This window comes from Spermophilus citellus (genome assembly GCF_964194105.1).
Source record: "Spermophilus citellus genome assembly, chromosome: 5".
Lineage (NCBI taxonomy): Eukaryota > Metazoa > Chordata > Mammalia > Rodentia > Sciuridae > Spermophilus > Spermophilus citellus.
Window position 1 is genome coordinate 51,614,872 of NC_138186.1, and position 17,850 is coordinate 51,632,721.

At 48.4% G+C, this 17,850-nt stretch overlaps 2 long non-coding RNA genes across 6 annotated transcripts in view; one reads left to right on the forward strand and one right to left on the reverse strand.

Annotated features, from left to right (window-relative positions):
- The window catches only part of LOC308650070, a 637,596-nt gene extending 622,371 nt beyond the window's left edge, over positions 1 to 15,225 (reverse strand). For all 4 annotated transcript variants that reach the window (XR_014022230.1, XR_014022231.1, XR_014022232.1 and 1 more), the window contains exons 1-2: positions 14,047 to 15,225; positions 12,267 to 12,295 (exon numbers count right to left, since the gene is read on the reverse strand). This is a non-coding gene — a long non-coding RNA (uncharacterized lncRNA). The remainder of the gene's footprint in view (positions 1 to 12,266; positions 12,296 to 14,046) is intronic.
- LOC308650072 lies at positions 8,575 to 11,911 on the forward strand. 2 transcript variants are annotated; one of them, XR_014022235.1, is made up of 3 exons: positions 8,575 to 10,457; positions 10,815 to 10,889; positions 11,778 to 11,911. It is a non-coding gene; the product is annotated as an uncharacterized lncRNA (long non-coding RNA). The 2 variants fall into 2 exon arrangements; XR_014022236.1 differs by having other exon boundaries at positions 8,575 to 10,389.
- Positions 15,226 to 17,850: the final 2,625 nt, after the last annotated feature.

Consider the following 17,850-nt stretch of genomic DNA (forward strand, 5'->3'; position numbering starts at 1 on the left):
GTGTGTGTGTGTGTGTGTGTGTGTAGACTCGGGACCCTCTACCACTGAGCTAGCTCCCCAGCCCCCAGATCTTTTTTTTTTTTTAAGACATGGTCTCACTAAGTTGTCAAGGCTAACCTCAAACATGCAATCCTCCTGCCTCAGCCTCCTGAGTGAGGATCATAGACGTGTGCCTGTCTTAGCCTTTTAAGGACAAAACCCAAGGACATTTTCTAACTGAAACTCCTCACACAACTATCAACTGATTTTTCACTGTGGATACTTAAAAGGATGAATGGATTCTGAGCTTGTTCTCAAGAATTGGGGCCCACTGGGAGATGAGTAAGGCTGAACGTGGGGTGGGAGGGGGTAAGAGCAGGGTCAGGGAGGGGACACCTGTGACAGGTTACCCTGAAGGCAGTGGCGTCCTTATTGGAGCCTCGCATCTGTACAGTCTCTCAATTAAAGGGGCAGTGCACTGCAGGGGGTGGCTGGAAAGCCTGAGGCTGAACCCTGGCTCTGTCCCTCGTTGGATGTGTGATGCGGGTGAACAAATCACTTAACCTCTCTGAACCTCGGTCTCTTCTTCTGGAAACAGGGATAATAATCCCTCTCCTGCAGAGTTACTTGGAGAATTCACAAAACCCCCTAACACAGTGCCTAAAACTCAGGAGGGGCCCCCTGGAGGCAGGTTTCTTCATTCATTTCATCTCAGGGCCTGAGATGGCTGCTCCAGCTCCTGCCATAGTGTTCACATTCCAGCCAGTGGGAAGGGAAGACAGGAAGTAGAGAACACACTTCCCTTTAAGGGCATGACTGGGCAGTTGCACACATCAGCACCTCTTCATGATCCACATCACGAGCCATTGACCGGCACTTCATGACATGACCTCGGCTAGCTGCAAGGGAGGCTGGAGAATGTCATCTCTTCCTGACTGTCAGTGAGGAAGATTTTTGTCCTCACCCCCAGAGCACACCTGGTAATGTTAAGAGTCATTTTTGGTCACAACAAAGAGACTGGTTGTAATTAAATGTCCTTCAATGCACAGGACAGCCCCTCACAGGAAAGAATTGTCCAGAGGGGGGTGTGGCTCTGTGATAGAGCTCCCGCCTAGCATGTGCAAGGACTTAGCACTGGAAAAAAAAATTATCCCCAAATTTAATAATGCCCGGGTTGAGAAAACCTGCTTTAGTGGAGCCATCAGAACTGGGGAGTCCTGTCTCACAATGAAGGAAGAGAACGTTTACGGGACCACTAGCTATTCTGCTGTAGCTACTATACTAAGTTAGGTGATTGCAGAGGATTAAAGTGCTATCTTTTCCCAGAGCTTGCTCTTTCCAGCAGGGATCAAAGCTTTAAGTCAACAGACCTCCGTGGACTATCAAGAATTATCACACAAGACAGGGAGGATTGTGGCTGGGCAGTCCTGAAATCTCACCCCCTGGGTGGCCCACTAGAGCCACCAGGGAGGCCAGAACCCAAACCCACATGCCTCCCAGGAAGATGGGGCCCCATGGGTGGGGTTCACAGGCTGGCCCTGCAGCGCTTCACCTTCTGCAAGGTTTTCCTGGAGATAACTTGAGAACTTTTATGTGTGTGTGTGGTTCTAGGGATTGAAACCAGGGCCTGATGTATGTGAGGCAAGCACTTTATTACCAATTGAGCTATATCCCCAGCCCAACTTAAGACCTTTTGAAACCCATTTCTGATTGGTTCTGTTTCCCAAGGAGGTGAAATCTGGGCTGGGCAAAAAGGAGCTTGAAAGATAAGGGCCTTAATTTCCAGGAAAAATACCAAAGTAAATTTGGGGCTATTCACCCAGCAACACCAAATTACCTGTCTTAAAACCCTGTGTGAGAAACTGACCCACAAGGAGCAAGAAGTAAAATTTGGATATATTTTCAAAAACTACCCTGCTGCCACCCATCCAAGGACCCCTCAGGCCTGACCCTGCTTAACTTCAGTTGCGATGCGGCCTGTTCAGGGTGGTAGAGCAGCAGACCAAGCCTGCTCCATCTCTGTGGTTTAGGGGGCATCTCCAACATTGCAGAAACTGTCCCTAGCACTTTATTATCTCCCCATGAAAAAGCTAGTGTTAGCCCCCTTCTACGAAAGGTCGGAGAAATTAAGTAATTTTCCCAAGGCCACACAACTAGTAAGATGCAGAGAGACAAGTTTTGGCTCTGGGAATGTCTGTTCCTGAAGCTTGTGTTCTTCCCACGACCATGTCTTTATCTGGATGAGCGGCCAAATGGGGATCTAAGCTACTGTTGAATGTTTATATCACCAAGAAAGGGGGTTCACCCCCATCTCCATCCCTTGCTCCATCGTCTCACCCATAAACCAACCTCTGTCCGGGGGTAAATGCTGCAACGTGTGATCCGTTGAGCACAGAGTGGTCAAGTGGTGCGTTCAAACCACACAGCAAGTCAGAAAATAACACAGAAGCCCTGCCTCCTCCTGCTCTATCAAATAAACAAACAACTCCCAGTCCACAGCCCCCACTTCCCTGTGGATTTTGCCAGGAAAGCTGAGCTATGAATCTGGGGAAGAGGTCCAGCACAGAAGAAACTCCAAATAGCTGTGGGACTTCTGGGGGCTGCAGAGAGGAAGCCGGCCAGGGAGGAAAGGTTGTTTTTGCCGGTGCGAAGGAAACAGTAATGACTTAGAGACATCTGCTCTGACCCATGGAGCACGAATGGCCCATTTTTAGGTGGGTGCTCCTTTGACCATAACTACACCCAATGCCACAAGCTGGCGTGTGTCAACAGGAAGCCCATCCCAGTGATGCGTCGTGTGCACCCGCACACTCGCCGCCAGGGGTGACTGCTGAGGGCCCAGGGGTGCCAGAAACAAGGGGCTGAGCCAAGCCCAGGGAATGACCTTCACGCCTCTGAGGAAGGCAGCTGTCTAGCAGCCAGGACCTCAGATTTTCCCAGGCTGGGTCTACCACAGACGGACCTGGAATAGCTCAGAGGTTCTGGGCCACTAGGAAGGAGGGCGGTGGCAGGCCCTGTGGGTAGTGGCAATGAACACAGTGCCACTCTGCCTCTGCCAGGCTGTTCCACCTGCCGGCAACATTGCTGAGCAGAGGTGACAGCCCAGGGCCGGGCTCAGCAGGAAGAAAGAGAAGAACATTTGCTCAGCTGTGAAAGACTGTGCAGCAGACCTGAAACCAATCCCCAGGGCAGCAGCCAGATGAATCCAAATGGAGGGACTTTCTGCCAAATAGCAGCCTGCGCTCCAAAGATCTCAGCGCCCGAGTGGCATCATTCACAAAAGCCAAAAAGTAGAAACAACCCAACAGATGACTGGGTCAACACAATACACCATGTCCTGGAGCAGAATGTGACATTCTGATCCGTGCTGTGTGGATCAAGTTAAGTGAGAGAAGCCAGAAGTGTGCTCCATTTACAGGAAATGTTGAGAATAGAGAGATCCACAGGGGCCAAGTAGATTAGTGGTTTTTACTGGCTTGGAGCAGGGGGAGGAAATGGGAAGCGATAACAAATGGGAGTTTCTTTTGAGGATGATGAAATTTTTTTTTGAAACCAGACAGTGCGACTAGTTGCACAACTTGGTGAATATACTTGAAAACTAATGAGTTGTACTGTGCACCTCAAAAGAATGATTTTTGTATCTCAATTTAAAAAAAATTTAAACACTGTAACTAAGTGCTGTGACACACACCTATAATCCCTGTGACTTGGGGTTTAATTTTCTGAGTTGGTGACAGTACTGAGGTCTCGTAGGGCAATGTCCCAGTTCTTGGTAGATGGATGTGAAGTATCTAGAGTGAAACAGCTGTCTGCCAGGTACTCTCAAGAGGTTCAGCCTCTAAAGATACAGCAAGGTTAAGTAACTTGCATAAGGTTGCACAACTAAGAAGAGACAAAGTTTAAAAATTAGCTATTAACTAGTACAGTGGTGGAGAATGTGTCCAGAGCCACGCTGCCTGGGCTAATGTGCAACTCTGCTCTCGCCAGCTGTGTGACCTAGGGCAAGTTAATTAACCTCTCTAGGACCCCATTCTCCTCCTTTTAAAGATGGGAACAGGGAGGAAGAGGATAACAATAATAGGATCTACATCCTAGTGTCCACATGAATTAAAATGTGAAGCCCTTAGAAGAAAGTATGACCCACTGAAAGTGATCAGGACATGTTTTGTGGGGAAAAACCAAAAACCAGGTCTAGTCTTTAACTCTGTAGCAGAGGTCAGAACTTCATGCTACCTTCTCCTCAGGGATCATGGAATCTCACAGCATTCTAGGATAGAAAGCACTTTGAAAAGGGCCTAGTTACTGGGGTTGGAATGAAGGATGGTCAGGCCAGAGAAGGGGAAGACGAGTCACAGGGAGCAGCACCTCAGAAATCAAGTCCAGGGGCCATGGAGGTTGGGATGGGAGTGGGGAGACACCAAGCAGACAGATGTTGCATGAGTGGGGACTAACAATAGGGGTGCTCTAAGTGGAAGGAGAAGCTTCAGACCTTCCATGTTCATTTGAAGAATCTGAAGCCCAGAGAGAAGAATCACAGGCAGAGGGCCTTGGCTGACAGTGGCAAAGCCCAGAGACACTGGCAGCTCCTGGCCCAAGCTGTAGCCCTGATGGGAATCCTCAGAACTTGGCTTTTGTTGCTGTAGAAATGGAAAGTCCCTGAATCCCTAAATGATGGACATTATTATTATTACTGGTACTGGGGATTGAACGCAGGAGCATTTTACCACTGAGCTGTATCCCCAAGCACTTTTAATTTTTTATTTTGAGACAAGAGCTTGATAAGTTGGTGAAGCTGGCTTTGAACTTGTGATCCTTCTATCCTGGCCTCCCAAGTCACTAGGATTACAGGTACCATGGCTTTCAATACTTTAACTCTCCTGGATACCATCCCCCACTCCATAAATGGGAAACCATTATTGAGGGAGATAATATCTAACAGTTATTGTTTCTTATAAGGTGCTAAGCTCCATGCTAGTGAATTTACCAAGCCGAGTCAAGTGATTTCTATTTCTATTCCCATTTTTCAGATGAGGAATATGAGGCTTCAACAAGATTAAAGGATTTGACCAAGGCTGCAGCAGATAAGTAGCAGAGACAACATTTAAACTCAGCCCTTTCTGGTTGCAAAGATTGTACCATCTATCCTATGATTCCCAGAGTAGGTGCTACGCAGGAAGTGACATTAGGATGTCTATGTATTTTTAATCTTATCTTTTGTAAACATTCACTGGGTGGGGGGGCAGTGCTGGGGATTGAAATCAGAGGCACTTTACCACAGAGCTACATTTCCAGTCCTTATAATTTTTTTAAAAAATTTTTATTTTGAGACAGGGTCTCCACTCAGTTGCTAAGGCTGGCCTTGAACTTGAGCTCCTCCTGCCCTAGCCTCCTGAGTCACTGAGATTATAGGACTACACCACCACGCCCAGTTAAACTCCTATTTTTATATGTGGGTCTTAACAATGTACCCAAAGTACTAGCCCAGTAATTTATGCATATTGCAGTATCTACACCGCCATTTTCCCTCATGGCCTAATACTCTCCCAGACTCCTTTGTGGTCAGTGAGGTCATGTGACCCATAGCTGGCCAATGAGGCACCAGAGCACATTCCCCAGGGTTTCTGGAGAAGACTTTTTAGAAAGGGGGCAGCACCAGAGCACAGCTGGCTTGCAAAGCTCCTGTCACTTTCCTGCTGAAAAGGAAGATCTGACATTAACCACACCTTGATATTAACAAAAGTCAATGCACTTGGAGGGTGAAGGAACTTCAGAGCCAGAGCACACCTGGCCCCTCATGAGGTCCAAGATTTGGAGAACGAGGGTCAGGCTACCTCCCCTGACTTCTTGTAAAGGAACCACTCAGAGTCCTCAGAGATGTGGCCACAGAGCCTGGGTTTTTAGTTACTCTCAGCTCCACAAACGCACTCTGATAGCAGTGTGCTATCATCTCTAAGTCCATAAACTGGTATCTATAAGATGTAGCCTCAAAATTTTTTACTGGTGTGGATTCATGTGATAGGGATCACAAAAACATGGACTCTAATTTTTTCTGCTGTGCTTTGGGGAAAAGGGAGCAGATGAGTAGGCCCAGTGATCAACTGTCTGTCCCACTCACTGACAGGCTGGGTGGAAAACAGAGGTTGGAAGTGTGTGTTTATAAACTGGCCTCAGAAGAATCCAACCTATGCAAACTGCAGAGTGCGCAGGGTTGTCATGTGTTCTCTATCAGTTTTGCTCACCCTTAGGAGCTAAGAAAGCTGGTCATGGATTGCTTTTCATTCTTTAGAGCTCTCAGATTCAAGAGACTCAGAAATGTCCCTTCCTGGGATAGCTCCATGACCCAAGGAGGTATGAACTATGAAAGCTGAGAATTACAAGGAGAGGGTGCTTTGCATCCCAAGTGAGTGGGTGGGAAGAAGAATAAGAGGGGCTGTGTATCAGACGATTCAGAAATGAGGTCCCTGAATCAGGAGAGATTAAACTGAGTTGCAAATGACAGAAAACCATTTAGCCGTGTCATAAACAGGATGCAACTTTCTGTCTCTTTCATGTAAAAGAATTTGGAGGTAGGGAATCTGGGTTGGTGTGGTGACTCTCTGGTCATCTGAGACTCAGGCCCCTTCTAAATTTCTGCTCTACTCCCCTAGTGACTTTTATCTTCAAAGTCCTTTCATTGTCCAAGGTAGCTGCTAAGCCCCAGCTATCACCTCTGAACTCCAAGCCATGAAGAAGGGTAAAAGAGCCATTTTCCTCACCCCTTGAAGGATTTCCTTCAATTTTTGCTTACATATCCCTGGCTTGGACTCATTCTTTTGCCTGAGTATGTTGAGGTTCTGTAGCTTAGGAAGAAATGGATTTGGGATGACAGACTCTGTCCCAGTCTCCAAAAGCAGGAGGGCATCTGGGGTCAGAGTAGAGAAGAAGAAACCAGATATTAAAAGACATACTCTAACCTTTATGAGTCCTTGACCTTGATTAAGTCCCAGAACCTCCCTGAGCCTCAGCCCCAAACTGAGGGCTGTGGGAGGGTCAAATGCTGGGGAAGGGCTTGTAAATCAGAAAGCATTCTTCCCACTTAAGCAATTAGTGCTGCTGCTGCTGCTATCATTAAGGCTAAGAGTGGCTGGCTATGTGCTGCTGGGAGAGAGACGGAGGAGCCCGAGCCGGAAAGAGGGGAGCATTTACTGGGAAGGAGAAAAGATCTGCTGCGCATGCGCATGGGGGACACCTCTGCTCCTGCGAATCTGCTTCTCCACTGCCACGTGCCCAGGCCATGTAAAAGCCCCGAGTCTGGCAAAGTCTGCCTCAGTCCTCAGGCTCCCAGACAGGCAGGCAAACAAACATCACACTGTGGGGGAGGCCCAGACACCAGGAGAGAAGGCCTCCTGGAGCAGAAACCAAGCCCTGGGTCCCCACAGGGCCAAAATAACCTGCTGATTGAGTCAATCGGCCAACACACTGGTCAGGCCAGTCAGGGAGAAATGGAAACCCCAGCCAGATCTATTATTTAAGCAGTTTGTCATCAAGCAAAAATAAAAATTATCCCCACCCCCCCAACCCCAACCGCAGAGTTGTTTGGTGACAGGAGTCACCTTGGGTCAGCCCAGGCCAAGTCACTGGTTTGGGTCTGCCCTCCCCTCAGCATCCAATAGGGCATCAGGGAATGCAGACTCCCAATGCCCAAGGAAGGAATGCAATCTCTCTCCCAGGGCCCCAGGCCCTATGTCCTCCTCAGCAGCATCCCAGCATCTGACTGGGGAGGGCTTGGGGGAAGCTCAGGGGTGCACTGGAGGAACTTGGATGATACAGGCCACCAACAAGTATCTCCTACTTGCTGAGTGCCTGCAAGTCTGGTGGATTTCTGCTCCAGGGGCCGTGCACTCAGGGGTCAGGGCTTTTCTTGGTACTGACTCTACCCTCTTCCTCTCCATGCCCCCACCCCACCCCCAGAGTGAGCTGTAGAAAGCATGCCATTTAGACTTCAAAAACTAATTGGTTACAGCTCATGGAGGCCTGGAGGAGGGGGTGGTATAGGTCTCAAGCAGCGAAGAGAGTTACAAGCCCCGTTTCATAGTCCCTCTGGCTTGGCACAGGTTAAGTGGGTATAAATCAGACTTCTGTAGCTTTACTTTCTTGTTCACCGTTCCCTTCATCCCAGACTTGAACCAGAACTTAAAAAAAAAAAGTTCTGTTGAAGTAAACATATGTATAAAAAAGAACACACATAAGTGCAAAACAGCTTAGAGAATTTTCCATAACTAAACATACCCAGGTAATAGCATCTAGGCCAAGGAACAGAGCATGCCCACCCCACGAGCCCCAGCACGCCCCTCTCCAATACTGCAATCGCTTCCCAAGGGGAAACCTACTCTGACCTCTTGCACCACGGATGAGTTTTATCTGTGAACTTGATACAAATGGAATCATACAGGATGTCCCCTTGCATGTGGCTTCTTTCACTCAACATCATGCCTCTGAGATTCATCCACATCATTGTGTGAGGTTGTCATTTGTTCTCATCACTGAATGGTATTCCAGATGACAATCCATCCATTCCACAGTGGAGGGACATTTGGGTTATTCCTAGTGGGAAGCCATCACAAAAGCACAGCAAAGAACAGAGTTTTCTTTTTATAATCAGGTTCCACAGCCTGCTTTCTTGAAAGCCTTTTTATATTGTGGCAAAGTATATAAAATATGTGTCATTTTACCAGTTTTAAGTGGTACCATCAGATGCACACTGTTGTGTAAGTATCACCACTATTTCCAAAACTTTTTCATCATTCCAAAGAGGAACTTCATAGCCATTAAGCAATGAATCCCTCTTGGTAACCTCTGATCAACTCTCTACCCTGTGGATGTTCCTCTTCTTGGGACTTCACGTAAGTGGAATCACACAATATATGATCTTTTTTGACTGCTTTCCTTAGTATGATGTTTTCCAGGTTCATCCATGTTGTAGATGGATCAGAACGTCGTTCCTTTTGATGGCCCAAAAATCCTCTGTTGTATGAATATACCATATTTTGTTGATGTTTGGGTTGTTTTCATCTTTTGGTTGTAAGGAATAGTTCTGCAGACACAAGTATCTATCTGTGTGACTCAGCCTTTCACTGAGGACCACTGTGTGTCACAAGCTGAGAGAGGCAGTCACCCATACATTAGTAGGTGAATCCAATAGTAGGGTTATTATCCCCCGACTACACATGAGAAATTCAGAGTAGTCAAGGAACTTCCCCAAAGTCACAGGGTTGATCTAGGAGGCTGAGGCCAGGGCTCAGATCTAGACCTTTTGACCCCAAGTCTAGTTTTCCTTTCGTCATCCTACCATTTCTCTCTTGCAGCTCTGTTGCTAAGGAAGCTAGAAAGTTCTGGTTTATGAGCTAGTTCTTGCTTTAGTTCCACGTAGAAAATCTTTCCCTTGGAGCCACTAACCTTGGATTTGGACTTTCTGGAAGCACTTTCCTCCCTCCTGGCAAACAGCCCAATTCAAATGAACAGGGAGGTTTCTCACTCCCCACGACTGAGCCCTTCAACTTGTGCTCTCAGTTTTTCTTGTTGTTATTAAAGCTACATGTTTTGTCACACTGCTGCCCTCCTGACACCAGGCCTCCTGAATGACCCAAGGCTCTGGCTACATTTTTGTTTCTCTTTTGGCACATGATACAAAATGGCTAAGTCTTAATTTGACACAGAGAGAACCACTGGATGCGAAGTGCCTTCTTTCTGTGTGCTGCCACATTAAATTTTGATGAAAGACAGCTACTTTGTGTTGAGTCCAGTGGAGTTTTGCTCTGGGAAGTGGTCACATGTCTGACACAGCCTCTCCCATCAGGGTATTCCTGTCTAGTCAGGGGGACAAGACACCCACAGAGGGCGGAAGCATAATTAATGATGGAGGCCATCAAGCAGGGATTCCAAGGGCAGCAGAGGCTTCTCAGAGTTCTGGAGGGAGGATGCAGCTGTAAAGCCCAGGGCTCTGGACGTCCCCAGGTAACCTGCCAAAGGCACTTGTCATTCACCGGGCAAATATCTCTAGAATGCCCGCAGCTAGGCCCCATGGAGTGAGCCACAAACACTGACAAGTCCTAGGGCCTGTCGAACCAGCCTTGGCTCAAAGGTGAGGCAAATCCTGGCCTCCCTCAGGCCACAGTGGCTTGTGCAACCAGTGGGGACTCTGGCCCCTCACCACCCCAGGAGAATCGTGACCAGCTGCGCATCCAAGGCGCGCTCCTGGGCGCTCCGCCGAGCTTCCCGCCCCCACTCCCGGCCTCGCTGTCCCACTGTCCCCGCGCCGCGCCGCGCCAGCCTCCCTGGGGGCCCACAAAGAGCCTTTCAGGAGCCTCCGCCCCGGCTGGAAAACCCCCGCGCGGTCGGTCTCCGGGGCGGCGGGCGGCGGCTTTCCTCCAGGTGAGGGATTCGCGCCCCGGCGAGGTGCAGCTGCAGCGCGCCCGCAGGCGCCGGCCGAACCCGGCTCCGTGAGTCACCGCCCGGCAGAGCGCGCGGCCTCGGCCAGTCCACCCGGGGACGCCGGAGCCCAGGAGCCCGCCTCGCCCCAGCCCCGCCGCTTGCAGTTACATGTTGAAAGTTTAAGAGCCGGGGCTGATCCTCAGCACCACATAAAAATAAATAAAAATATTGTGTCCATCTACAACTGAAAATAATTAAAATAAAAGAATTTTTAAAATAAAAAGTTTAATCTAAAATTGTACCCATGCACTTCTAGATGTTGCATGAATGTGACATTTGGTCACGTTACTTAAAAAAAAAAAAAAAGTTCTGGGGATTGAACCCAGAGCGCTCCACCACAACTTTTTTATATTTTATTTTGACAGGGCCTCGATATGTTACTGAGGCTGGCCTCCAGCTTGCGATCCTTCTGCTTCAGGCTCCTAAACCTGGGATCACAGGCATGTGCGGCTGCATCGCTTTTTGGGGGGGCAGAGGTGGGGCATGTACCATGGACTGAATTCAGAGGCACTCGACCACTGAGCCACATCCCCAGCCCTATTTTGTATTTTATTTAGAGACAGGGTCTCACTGAGTTGCTTACTGCCTCGCTTTTGCTGAGGCTGGCTTTGAACCCACTATCCTCCTGCCTCAGCCTGCGGAGCTGCTGGGATTACAGATGTGCGCCCCTTTTGCCCAGCCATCACACACTTTCAAAGGCATTCATGTTTTTCCTTTCTTTTACTTTTTTCTTGACCCCTTCCTTGCCCCCACCTCCAGGTAACCCACAGTGAGAGTCTACAACAAACTCTTCTGTATCTTTCTTCATGTTCTTATGAACACATGCAAACACCTCTCTATACATTGACAGACACAATTCCTGTAGATGGGATCTTGCTAGACACAATTCTGTAAATTCTCTCTTTCATTAGTACCTCATGGGAATCGATGTGGTTGTGCAGCCGTCTCTTAAAAAATAATTTCTTCAATACAATTCACTCATTTTAGTGTATGGTTGGATGAATTCTGCTAATGGCATACAATAAGGGAACCACCACCACAACCAACAATCCCTCTGGGAAGCAGTTCCCTGCCCCTTTGCAGCAGAACTTCTCTTTCTCTCACCCCCTAGCAGGGGCTACTCAGCATTCTTGGTGCTGTTTGCATGTGGTCTATGGTGTGAATAATCCATTCAACTATAGGCACCCGCTGTGTTTTTTGTCTTTTTTGCTTGTTTGTCTTGCTGTTGTATTTTGCTTTGAGCATCATATGATAAGAATCCTTGTCATATAACTACTTGTGCCCAGCATTGGATTGCTGACTTGACATGTTCCTGGATTTAATTTTAGAAGACACTGCCAATTGCTTTTCTGGAAGGTGGGACTCTCCTGTTCCTGCCAGCGGTGAATGGGGGTACCCTTTCCCCCACAACCCCTTGGTGGCGCAGCCCTCCATGATTTCTACCATCTGCCGAGACCCTCCTGAGGTACTCGTTGTTGCTTTAATCTGCACTTGCCTGACCCCTTAATGAGCCTGAGCATATTTTCATCTGCTTGGCGGCCATTGGGATTTGCTTTTCCAGGAACTGCATCCTCCTGGTCCATGTTTGTGTGTTTTAAGCATAGAAATCCCCAGAGTGGCTGAGGAAGGAGGTGCTTGCAGTTAAGGGAATGGTCTACTTAATAGAGAGTTCCCTCTTTTGTCACACTCATTTATGAGCTTTCAAAAGATGTGACCATGGCAGACACATGTAGTAATGAATACTAGCAGCATGTGGAAAATGGAAAGTGAGTGGGCTTTGGGGTCCCCCAGTGGCTGTGTGCTATGGTGGGAGTTACCTGAATCCTCTGAGCCTTGGTGTGTTCATCTGTGAAACAGAAATAAGGATAATCATGACACTTACTTCTTTGCAGTTACCAAAATGCTTGGCAATAATTTGTGCAGAGAACCTGGGCCGTGGTAGATGATGGGTAAATGATATTTGGTTATGATAAGCATGGCCCAGGCTTTCCTCTAGTGGTTAAACAAGGTTTTTAGTGGCATTGGGTTACCCTGAATGTCAATCCATATTGCACAGGTCTACCCACTAAATAGCAATAGCACACACACACACCAATCATAACAACCACAATGTTCCCCTATCTCAATGTCCACTGTAGGGCTAAGTTGCTCCTATTTAAGAACCATTGATATAAATTCTCTGGAAGAAACTTCCTGACAGTTTACACAGCAGGGGAGAAGGCCCTCCTGCACCCCCACTTCCCCAGAAGGACCCTCCATTCCTCAGCTCCCACAATTCCCACATGGGGTGTAAATCACAGCCAGGTCTGAGCAGGACCCATGTAAGGGGGTCTTCCCTCTGGTCATCAGAATCCAGCCTGCCACCTAACAGGTGCCCTCAGGAGCTCCCCTTATGGGTGGCCGACTGAGGGGTGAGGGAGGATGGAGTTCCCATGACTTTTCCCTTTCACGATCTGTTCTTCCCTCAGTCACAGGGAATCTGGGTGTTCAGCCCTCCCTCCACACAGGCCCCATCCATTTCAAATAGGATTCTTCATCCTCACTGTGAATTCTTCATGCGGCCGACACAGCTCCTTGTCTTTCCTTCTGAATCAGTTCAACAAATAACTTAGTAAATGTCTTAATGAAAACTGTTGGTTCCTTCCCAACATCAGTTCTTCCTTTCTTCATTAGTAACAGAGCCGCAGGCAACATGCCAAGCAAAAAATCAGTGTTCCTTCGCAGGTCTCCCTTGCTGTTTTGTGTGGCTATGTGACTAGCTTTGGGCTAATGAGATGCAAGCAGAGGGTGGCAGGAGACATCTAGGATTCCTTAGAAAAATGGGAGTCATATGACCTTTTGCTCTTCTTCTTCTTTCCCTCTTCCTGAAATTCACATGTAATGAATGGAACACCAGCAGCTATTTTGAACCATGAGGAGAATTTGAGAATGATGGAACAGAAAGACAGAAGTTTCAATTCCAATGATAGTAAAACTACTGCACTCACCCTGGAGCTCAGACCTTTATATGAGGGGAACAGCTCTTGTGTGTTCAAGCCACTGGGATTGGACCTCATTATTAATTAGCACAATTCCTAACTGAGGCCAGTGGTCCTGTTGCCCTCTCCTGAGTCTGCACACCTGTCTTATCATTCTCCAGCTCTCCCTGCTCTCTGCCTGAATGTCTTGGAATTGCCATTGAGTCACCATTGACTATTTCTCCAGCTAATCAGCTACCACAGCCTGTTCATTTTCTGCATTAAGTGCCTCTTACACCTGCCTGTCTTTCCCTTCCCATCATACTCTGCTTAGCATATAAGTGAAGGCTTGTTGAGGGTGGACAGGACTTAAAGACATGTAGAACTATTGTCAAGAGGCCCGGCTGGGCCAGGGGACACTGCTAGGGGAGGGCCTGGGGGGTCACAGGTGTTTTATCAGTCAGGACTCTTGTTTACCCTGTGTACCCCGTGCTAGAACTCTGCCTGACACACAGTAAGCATTCAAAATCTATCTAAGGAATTAATTGATTAGTTAATTGACTAATTAATTAGTGACACACATATATATCCATGCATAGAGAAAGCTTCTGTTTTCACTATCCATATGCATACGCATTACCTTTCATCACAGAGACACCAGGTTGCAAAGAAAACCTCAAGAGTTTGCTGTTGACTTGAGCCATGTCACTTGCAAGGACAAAATATGTGTGCGGTCAGCTTGAGTCCAGGCCTGTTACTAGAAATAAACTGAGCCCTTGTTAACATCACACAGGTACACTGAGGAGAGGTGGGGCGATGGGTGGCAGGAGAAATGCCTGAGATCTTACACAACCTGGGCAAACAGAATGACGGCTGGGCAGCCCCTGGCATCCAGGAATTAATAGCCTTGCTGAGGCTCCACGGCGCTGGAGACGGAGCTATTTAAAGTCAAGAAATGTCATTTCCACCCACAGAGGCTACCCCGGCTGCGTTATCTGGACGCTCTTCAGCCCCGGTGTTCTGGCAGCCTCCCTGGCCGGGCCTCCCAGTGGTGGGACTGGACCACGGGGCTCGCAGCCAGTATGTCGTCACCGCTCCGTGGGAGGGGAGGCTGACCTTGGCCTCTCTGGGTTCCTCCTCTCTGCTCAGGCCCCAGGAGAGGCTGAGTGGACACTCAGGGCTCAGTTAACCCCCGGTGAGGGCTGCTGAGAGCACAGAGCCTCTGTTCCCCGGGAGGCCAGCAGAATAGGGGTTAAGGGGGATGGGGTCTGGAGGCACAGACCCTGGTTCCACCAGAGTCACATCCTTGTCCTGCTGTGGGACCTCAGGCCGCTTGAGTATCTTCTCTGGGCCTCCCATTTTCTTACCTGGGAAATGAAATCATCCTCTTCTCCTGGCCCTATGTCTGGGAGGCTACAGGAGATCAGAGAAGGGGAAATCTTTTGAACCTTTAGGAAGAAAAGCACCTTAGAAATCCAGGTATTACCTGCAGCTCCTCCCTCCAGGCAAGATAATCCAGGAAAGCTTCCCCTGGAGGGGAGGAGGCAGGAAGCTCATGTTTGAAGTGTCACTGGGCTCAAGATTGTGTGACACAGCTGTCCAGCTCCAGAGGCCTGGGAGCTCAGACTCTGGTGCTTGCCAGGCACCCAGGAAAGACCCTCCCGACATCCTGCCTGCTCTGATCTCCTGCATCTGCTCTGGCTGAGGTTTCTGCAGCTTAAGGGAAGTGGGAGACTGAGAAGCCCTAAGAATGTGCCCAAAGCCAGTCTGCCCCACAGGTGTCTAATGCCTGGGGATTATTTCCTGGAGCTGAGGCCTGGTCAGGAGAAAGCACAGTGGTGCTAAAGGAGTTCCTAAGGAAGATGTATGAGATGTCAGGGATACCCCAGCTGGAAGTCTTCCTGGATTCAATGCTTGTCTTAGACACTGCTACCAACCAAGGGTAAAAGGGAGCAAGGAAGTTTTGTTTGTTTGTTTTGAAGGAAACAGCAATAGAAATGCAGCGTTGCAGCCCCTTCTACTCTCCTAAGCCCCTTTCTCTTGTCATGTCTTAGAACTTGCCAAAATGGCATGGATATTTTTCCTCATTTGATTTTTTTAAAAATGGAAATATTCCAGACACACTAAAAGCCATGTGTCAGTCAGAATAGTCTAGACCATGCTGCAGTAACAAACAACCCCAATGTCTCCATGGCTTAACACACTTCTGTGGTGCCTACCTGTAGTTCTAGCAGCTCAGGAGGCTGAGACAGGAGGATCTTGAGTTCAAAGCCAGCCTCAGCAACTATCGAGACCCTAAGCAACTCAGTGAGACTCTGCCTCTAAATAAAATAAAAAAGGGGATGTGGCTCAGTAGTTGAATGCCCCTGAGTTCAATCCCCAGTACCAAAAACCAAAAAGAAACAAAACAAAACAAAACAAAAAAATCAGACCAAAACAACAACAAAAAACATACTTGCTACTTTTTTTTTTTTTTTTTTCAGTACTGAGGATCAAGCCCAGGGCCTCGTGCATGTCAGGCACCTTTGCTACGTCTTGTTTCTGCTACATGGTCCTCCAGGGATCAGTAGCGGCTCTGCCTGTCAAAATTACTCAGGACGGGCTGGGGATGTGGCTCAAGCGGTGGCGCGTTCGCCTGGCATGCGTGCGGCCCGGGTTCGATCCTCAGCACCACATACCAACAAAGATGTTGTGTCCGCCGAGAACTAAAAAAAAATAAAAAAAAAAAATTACTCAGGACCCAGTGGGTGGAACAACCACCCAACTATTGTCAGGAGCCATAGAGGGATCTGGAGGGTCTCAAAACGCAAGTTATTGCTCTACCTTACAACTCATTGACCAGTCAGAGGCCCCTCCCAACCACTCAGAAACCGGAAGTACAATCCTGCTACCAGCTTAGAAGGGGAAGAACCCACATACTTGGTGAATAACAGCAATGACCACCACAAACTGCAGAATTACATTATGAGCTCCACGTACCTGGGAAAGAATTAATTAGCGAGCAGCACATCCCCAACACCATCCAATCTGGGAAATACCACTTGGTGCTGCACACACCTGACTCTGTCACATCGCCCTGCTCCCTGTGCTGAGGTCGCCATTCCCAATTTGATGTTTACACTTTCTTTCTTTGACTATTTATTTCTCTAGACTTATTATAGTATTGTTGTGTGTGTATTTAAAGGCCATCTGTGTGGTTTCACGCTATATATACTCACCTGAAACTTTCTTTTTTGGCCACTGTTATGTTTCTGAGAGCCATCCGTGTTGATGGATGAAGCTGGGGTCCATTCCGTGTTCAGCCCGTCGTATGACTACCACAACGTCCGGGGCTATGTGGGTCACTGCCAGCTCTTTGTGCTTGCATACAGCACTATCAGGAGCATTCTTGTGTCCGTCCTTTCATGTACCTGCAAGACACAGTTTCTCCAGAGCAAAGACTGAAGAGAGGCTGGGAGTATATCTCAGAGGTAGATAACTCGCCTAGCATGAGTGAGGCCCTGGCTTTAAAAAAAAAAAGAACTTAGATGGGCATGGCTGTACAAGTGGCCCACTGGCTCTATGTAAGCCCTGCCGTCATTCTGCATCCTCCTCATCACTGGGTTCTGTCTGAGGAGTGGGGACATCCCCCATAGCCAATTAATAAAATTGAGCCAATTAATTCAGCCCCCAAATATTTATCAAATGCCATCTTTGCCAGGCATGCAGCTAGGAGTTGACCCTAGCAGGGTCTCCATTTATGAAGAGGGATAGAACTCCGTCCCTGCCCTCAGTGATTTGCAGTCTGATGGGCAAGACAAGCACACTCAGGAGCCACTATTTCTTTTTAAGGACATGATCATAAGCTCAGGAAAAGATGAAGAAGCCAGATGCTTGGAAAGAAGGTCAAGGCCAAACACCCTGGGCCCCGACATCTCCAGCCAGAGCTCAGCAGGAGGGTTAAAATCTTAGCACAAAGATGGTGGCCCATCAGGTGGGGACCTCTGCCAGGTAGCTTCTGGCACTGGGTGGCTCTGAGCGGGGCTCAGAGCAAAAGTCGTGGCCTGGTGAATCACCCCTGGGTAACTGCCTCTGCACTCAGGAGAGCAGCGAGGAGCCTTCAGTTCCCAAGGTGAGCAGTTTGCAAGACTGGGCAGGGAGCGGGCGTGTGGAAGAACTGTAATCACATCAGCGTTATTGATGGTCGTAATCACATTGAAACAATTCCTCGAGGCAGGTAGGTGTGGAATCCAGTGTGTCTCCTGAGGCTTGGGCCTGAGCCACCAGGTAGGAGGACATGGCTGGAGGTGTGGCCAGGGAACAGAGAGTTCTCGTTCAGTGTCATTGTTCAAGGAACCATGTCCAGGTATGGTAGCAACCACAGGCTCAGATGGCTCTTGGCTTGAGCTCTGAGTATAGCTCACCTCAGTGAGTCCATTCACCACAGCGGGTTGAACACAGGTAT